Source organism: Microtus ochrogaster, unplaced genomic scaffold (genome assembly GCF_000317375.1).
Source record: "Microtus ochrogaster isolate Prairie Vole_2 unplaced genomic scaffold, MicOch1.0 UNK38, whole genome shotgun sequence".
NCBI lineage: Eukaryota > Metazoa > Chordata > Mammalia > Rodentia > Cricetidae > Microtus > Microtus ochrogaster.
Genome location: NW_004949136.1, coordinates 1581896 through 1587488, shown reverse-complemented (window position 1 = coordinate 1587488; position 5593 = coordinate 1581896). Strand labels below are relative to the sequence as shown.

The 5593-nt window shown below is 54.6% G+C and overlaps 1 protein-coding gene across 1 annotated transcript in view; it reads right to left on the bottom strand.

Annotated features, from left to right (window-relative positions):
* Window positions 1-5593, bottom strand: part of Megf6 (multiple EGF like domains 6) — a 99033-nt gene that overhangs the window by 80369 nt on the left and 13071 nt on the right. The gene's annotated exons all lie outside the window — the stretch shown is intronic.

Below are 5593 nucleotides of genomic sequence, written 5' to 3'. Positions count from 1 at the left end.
CCCTCTGCTCTTCATGATGGAGGTATCTCACCGCTTCAGACTTATACCTTGACTTCTCTGCAGTGATGAACTGTAGCCTGGAATTGAGAGCTCAGTAAACCCTGTCTTACTTAGGTTTCTGTTGCTGTGATGGAATACGTGACCAAAAACAACATGAGGGAACAGGATTCTTTCAGTTTACAGCCTGGCTCACACGGGCTGGGTGTCTAGACCACAAAGGAAAGTCAGGGGAGGAACTCAAGGCAGGAGCTGAAGCAGAAGCAACAGAGGAACCATGTTTGCTGGACTGTTCTCCATGGCTTGCTCTATCTGCATGCTTTTCCTTCTTTTCTTTCTTCCTGAGACAGGGTTTCTCTGTGCAGCCCTGGCTGTCCTGGAACTTACTTTGTAGACCAGGCTGAACTCAGACTCAGAGATCCACCTGCCTCTGCCTCCCAAGTGCTGGGATTAAAGGCGTACGCCACCACCACCACCAGGCTTCAATCTGCTTTCTTAAACAACCCAGGACTACCTGCCCAGGGGTGGTAGCACTGCCCACAGTGGGCTGGACCCTCCCACATCAATCACAAATCAAGAAAACACCCACCACAGAGCTGCTTCCCTCCTCCTACATGACTCTGGCTAGTGTCACGTTGATAAAAAAACGAACCAACACCAACCCTTCAGTCCCTAGGTTGATTTGTTTTTTGTCTGAAAATGAAGCTAAGATATCAACTTGGGCTTTTGAAACCTTAAAGCCCACTGCTGGTGACATGCTTCCTCCAACAATGCCACACCCACTCCAACAAGGCCACACCTACTCCAACAAGGTCACACCCACATAAGATATCACCTAAGATGCCCAGCTGCCATTGTTGCCACAGCCACAGGAGACTCCTTACCTCCACCACCCTGACCTCACCCTTCCCATTCATTCTGTTAATTCCATTCCTGGTACTGCACCTCCTATCCCCCGGACCCTGCTACTCCTACCCAGGAACACACAACGGTCACCTTCACACACAGGCTGCCACAGACCTGGAAAGAGCTTTCCCCACCCTCCAGCTCCTCCCTGCCCTGCCTTCTTAATGCTCAGCCACCTCACTTCTCACTCAGAACTGTCCACCCTCCCAGGAGGCCATGTGCCCCACCCCATACTTCCTCTGTTTCCATGGCAACTGTGGAGCGGCACACCCACGCTGGTACTGACTAGCACATGTATTGAGGCACTGTGCTGCCTTGAGATGGTGCCTCTCTTTCTGAAGATGACCCTGTTTTCCGTTTGGAATACACTATCTTAGTCTGTCTTGGGACACAGCCATAATACATATCCCACAGAAATGAAGCCTGTGGACCCCAGGGAGAGAGAGGAAGGGGGAGAGGGAGGAGAGGAACAGGGAGGGAGAGGGAGAGAAAGGGAGAGACAGGGAGAGACATACAGGGAGAGACAGGGAGAGACAGAGATTGGACTCCCTTGAAGACTTTTTTTACAGTGTCCTTCATACTCCACGGAGCTGAGGCAGCTCCTGCCATTTGTCTCCCCACAGGCCACACTGGGTCCACATTCCCCCGAGCTGAGCTCCCTCATCACAAGCCAGTGTTTCACCCCTGCAGGTCCGTCTCAGGGACAGGATGCAGCGGGTTGGAGATCGGCTGCTAAGGGCAGACACCTTGCTGGCTGTGTACATATTTATGTTCCCCTCCTTCAGTGAAAGAAGAAAGATTCCCAACACTGTCCCTGAGCAGCTCTGGCTTAGACATTAGGAGGGTCCAAGAAAAATGAACCACCTAACTGGAATGAGAGTGGGATTCAATGTGGCCCTTATCACACCCAGGGTCTGGGCTGTCGCAGGTGGGGTGCTGAGGGTCACGCTGCAGCTGGGGCCATACAGATCTGAGTGGCCTGTGCTGCTACAAGGTGTCGTGTGACGTCCAGGCCTGGGCTGCTACTGAGGGCCAGGCCTGGGTCAGTGGCCCTACCACAGCCAGTGTCTGAGTTGATATCCCATGGCTCCTGTTACTACTGAGGGCTCTGTGGATGTCCAGGATGTGGTCAGCCTTTTGAGACCATGTTGGTGTCTGAGGGCCTTGCTGCAGCCAGGGACATACTGATCTGGGTGGCCTATGATGTCACTGGGGCCATGGTGATATCCCCGCCTGAACTGCCATGGAGGGCCATGCCTGGGTCCACTAGACCAACCAGCTCAGCGACCGCCCAGGTCCATATCCTGGGTCTTCGGTTGTCCACCATAACCGCTATCCCATCTGTGAACTGCTAGAGCGTGAGAACGTCCTGCATGACTCAGGACCCGCGTGACTCAGGGCCGGTGAGAGTCCAGTGAGGATGGCGAGCCAGAGACCTTGAACCAGACCATGACTTGGTGCCATGACCGTTTTGTGGGTGGGGCTGACGGGACAAAAGGGTGTACTGGTGACACACCACAGCTCCCAAAGCCACTAGGATGGATGGAGAGGTGCTGCAAAGATGGAGGACTGAGGTGGTTTTTGTTTGTTTTGTTGTTAATTAGTTTGGGGGGGCGTTCCTTTCAGGAGGCAATGTAGGGGTGAGGGGCAGATATGAAGGTGAATGGGATTGGGGTGCATAATGTGAAATTCCCAAAGAATCAATAAGTAATTATGGTATTAAAAAAAAAGAGTGGAATTCAGAGGAATGGGAAGCAGAAGGCAGACTAGCAGAAGGGGCAGGGTCAGCCACATCCACGTCACGGGGTCACCAGGGCTCTCGGGAAGCTGGGTAATTATCCCCTGACACCCCACCCAGCACTTTTTCTTTCTGGTCACCTCCCAGCCAGCCACCATCCCATAAATGGACCTGGGAGAAATCACAGCCCGATTAGCAGCTTCCTGCCATTCTCTGGCCTCCATCCCTCCATCAGCCACACACAAACACGGCGAGGTCCGCCGAGCACCCTGAGGCTGACACTGTCCTCCTACGGTTTCCAGGTCACACGGAGCAAGGAAGCTTCACAATGGCTGGGGAAGGGCTGGACTTAGCAGCCAGGGCACTGCCCTTCTGTGGGGGACGCTAGAGGTGACGGAGGAATGGGGAGGCTGGAAATAAAGGAGCATCTCTCTCCGCTGCATGAGGACTCCTGAGCCCACCTAGTTCTCACTGTTCCTGTGGGCACACTGGCTGGGAGGGAAGTGTGGGAAGCTGCTTATGTTCACACCTGACCGTGGAGAAGCCAGGACACCTAAGGGGACCGTGGGGAGCCAGGACATCTAGGGGTTCCAGCCACTGAGGAGGACCTGAAACTTCTGCTCTAGGGCAGAAGCCCTGTCCGCCTGCTCCTGTCCTGGTCTCACTCACAACAGCCGAGCTGGCGTGAGGCTTCCCAGGGTCTCTAGCCCACAGGACGGAGAAGTGCAGAGCCAGGCGACTCCATCCGTGGAGGTCACAGCTGACACAGATCCACCTGAACCCTCAGCAAAGTGACCCTGTACGCTATTGCCCCGCTGCTAACAGGTATCTTGGCCTCCTTTAATAACAACTGGACAAGCGGACCCCGCCAGAGATCCGACTGTGTAGTAGAGACAGGACATCTCTTGTTACACCCATGGCTCTGAGACGGGCATTGTCATTCCTGCCAAGGTCTTGGGGACTGACACATCGCAGGTCACAGGAGCAGGGATGGAACTAAACCCAGAGTTCCTTGCCTCCATTGCCTGGTTCACACAGGGTAGGTGTCCAGCCCACTAGTAGCCACTTGTCCCACATTCCTGCCTGGGTCAGGCCCTGCCTAGCCCAGTGTCTCACTAACAGGACCTCAGAGAAGCCACCATGCTGACCATGAGGCTGTGGCTCCCGGCATGATGCCAGCTCCAGAAAGACAGTGGTGAGAGGGTAACACCAACTTGATGATGCAGGGCAGACACCATGACCAACACCGGCCCTGCCAATAGCCACCCCAGGATGTCCCCCACCTGCCTAGCCTCAACTCCACACCCCGTCCCACGCTAACCAGAACACAGTCTCTTCACCAGACCAAGGGCTCCCAAGGCAGGTGCTGTCCCTGCCAGCCCCCGGCCTCAACCCAACACCAGCCGTGAGTAGCTACCGGGCACAGCCTGAGAAAGTGGTGGACAAACGAAGGAGTATGTGGCCATCACGGAATGTGCTGGATCTCCAGCCTCTAGGGAGGAGACAGGCCCAGGTTCACACCTGCACCGGCCCCTCAAGGATGGGAACCAGACTGTGATAAACAAGGAAGGCGAAGAGCATCCGGAGACAGAGATGCTGGATCACAGGCTGGGCCGCGGCCATTAAATAAACAAGGCCAGACACGTAACTAGGGGCCCTCCATTGAAAACAAGCCTCAAAACAAACAACTAAGGAAGCCCGGGCTCTGGGTGGAGATCCTGGGGTGGCTCCCAGGCCATGTGACAACCAGAGCCCCTTTGCCACCACTAGCAGCCTCACCAGTGCTGGGTGGCCCTGCTCCCGTACCCACTTCTGCCACAGACCTGAGCTCTCTGTCCTATGGGATAATCCTTCCGCAGACAGTGGAAATGCGTTGCTCTCAGTGTTAATAAAAAGATGATTGGTCAATAGCTAGGCATGATTTTGGGGGCATAGAGAATGCTGTGAAGAAGACAGGCAGGGTCTGAGGAATCTCAAGCAGATGCAGACAGAAACAAGATGAACGTGCTATGTTGAAAGAAAGTACCGCCACATGCCAGAGGATGGATAAGAAGTATGGGAAAATTTAAAATGTAAGAGTTAGCTAGCAACAAGCCTGAGCATTTATAACAACAAGTCTCTGTGTGGTTATTTGGAGCGACTGCCAGGACACAGAAAAGGTCTGCCTACACTTTATAGTTCCACATGCGGACGACAGCCTGACATCTGGCTCATACAGACAAGCCGAGTCATCATGGCTATACCCGCAGCCCTGCTACAGACCCACCCTGCCCACAAAAGCCAGCACCCGTGTCTTGCCTGTACAGCTGGGTCAAGCCTGGCTTGGCCTGCCTCTGCCCACTCTCGCCCTGGGATATTCACCAGACACCGGCTCAAGACTCAGAGGGGACACAGGGCTACAGGCTGCCCTGCTCCCCTCCCCGACCCCACCATCCTGCCCACAGCATCCCTTTCCATCCACCTGTCCCTGGAAGCCTTCAAGCCCCCTCTCCCTCCCATGCAGCCACACACACCCGATGCTTCCCTATTCTCCCATCCTCACAGCAGAAACCCAGGGGCCCCAGACTTTGATATCTGTGCCCCAATTATAAGCCACAGGAAGAAGGGGACACATCAGACACCTCCAGAGAGCCACAGAGGGAAGGGAGATACTGGTGTTGGGCCAGAACACCCCAACCTGAGGAGTGCTGGACAGCATCCCAGTCTTGTCACCTCCAAGCTGGCCTCCTGTCCTTTTCCCTCTGCTCCTTTCCGGAGAGTGACTCACTTCCCTCCTGGAAAAAAAAATCACCAACCGTCCCTTCTCTCTTCCCTACTTCTCACTAGAGTTCACCTCAGGACAAGCAGCTAAGTCTCCAACGGTGAAGCCCACCATGCTTAACCTTTGATGTGAGGAGTGTGGCTCCCAGACACCCCAGGGACTTTAGGGATGATTGTTCTAGAGGAATACCA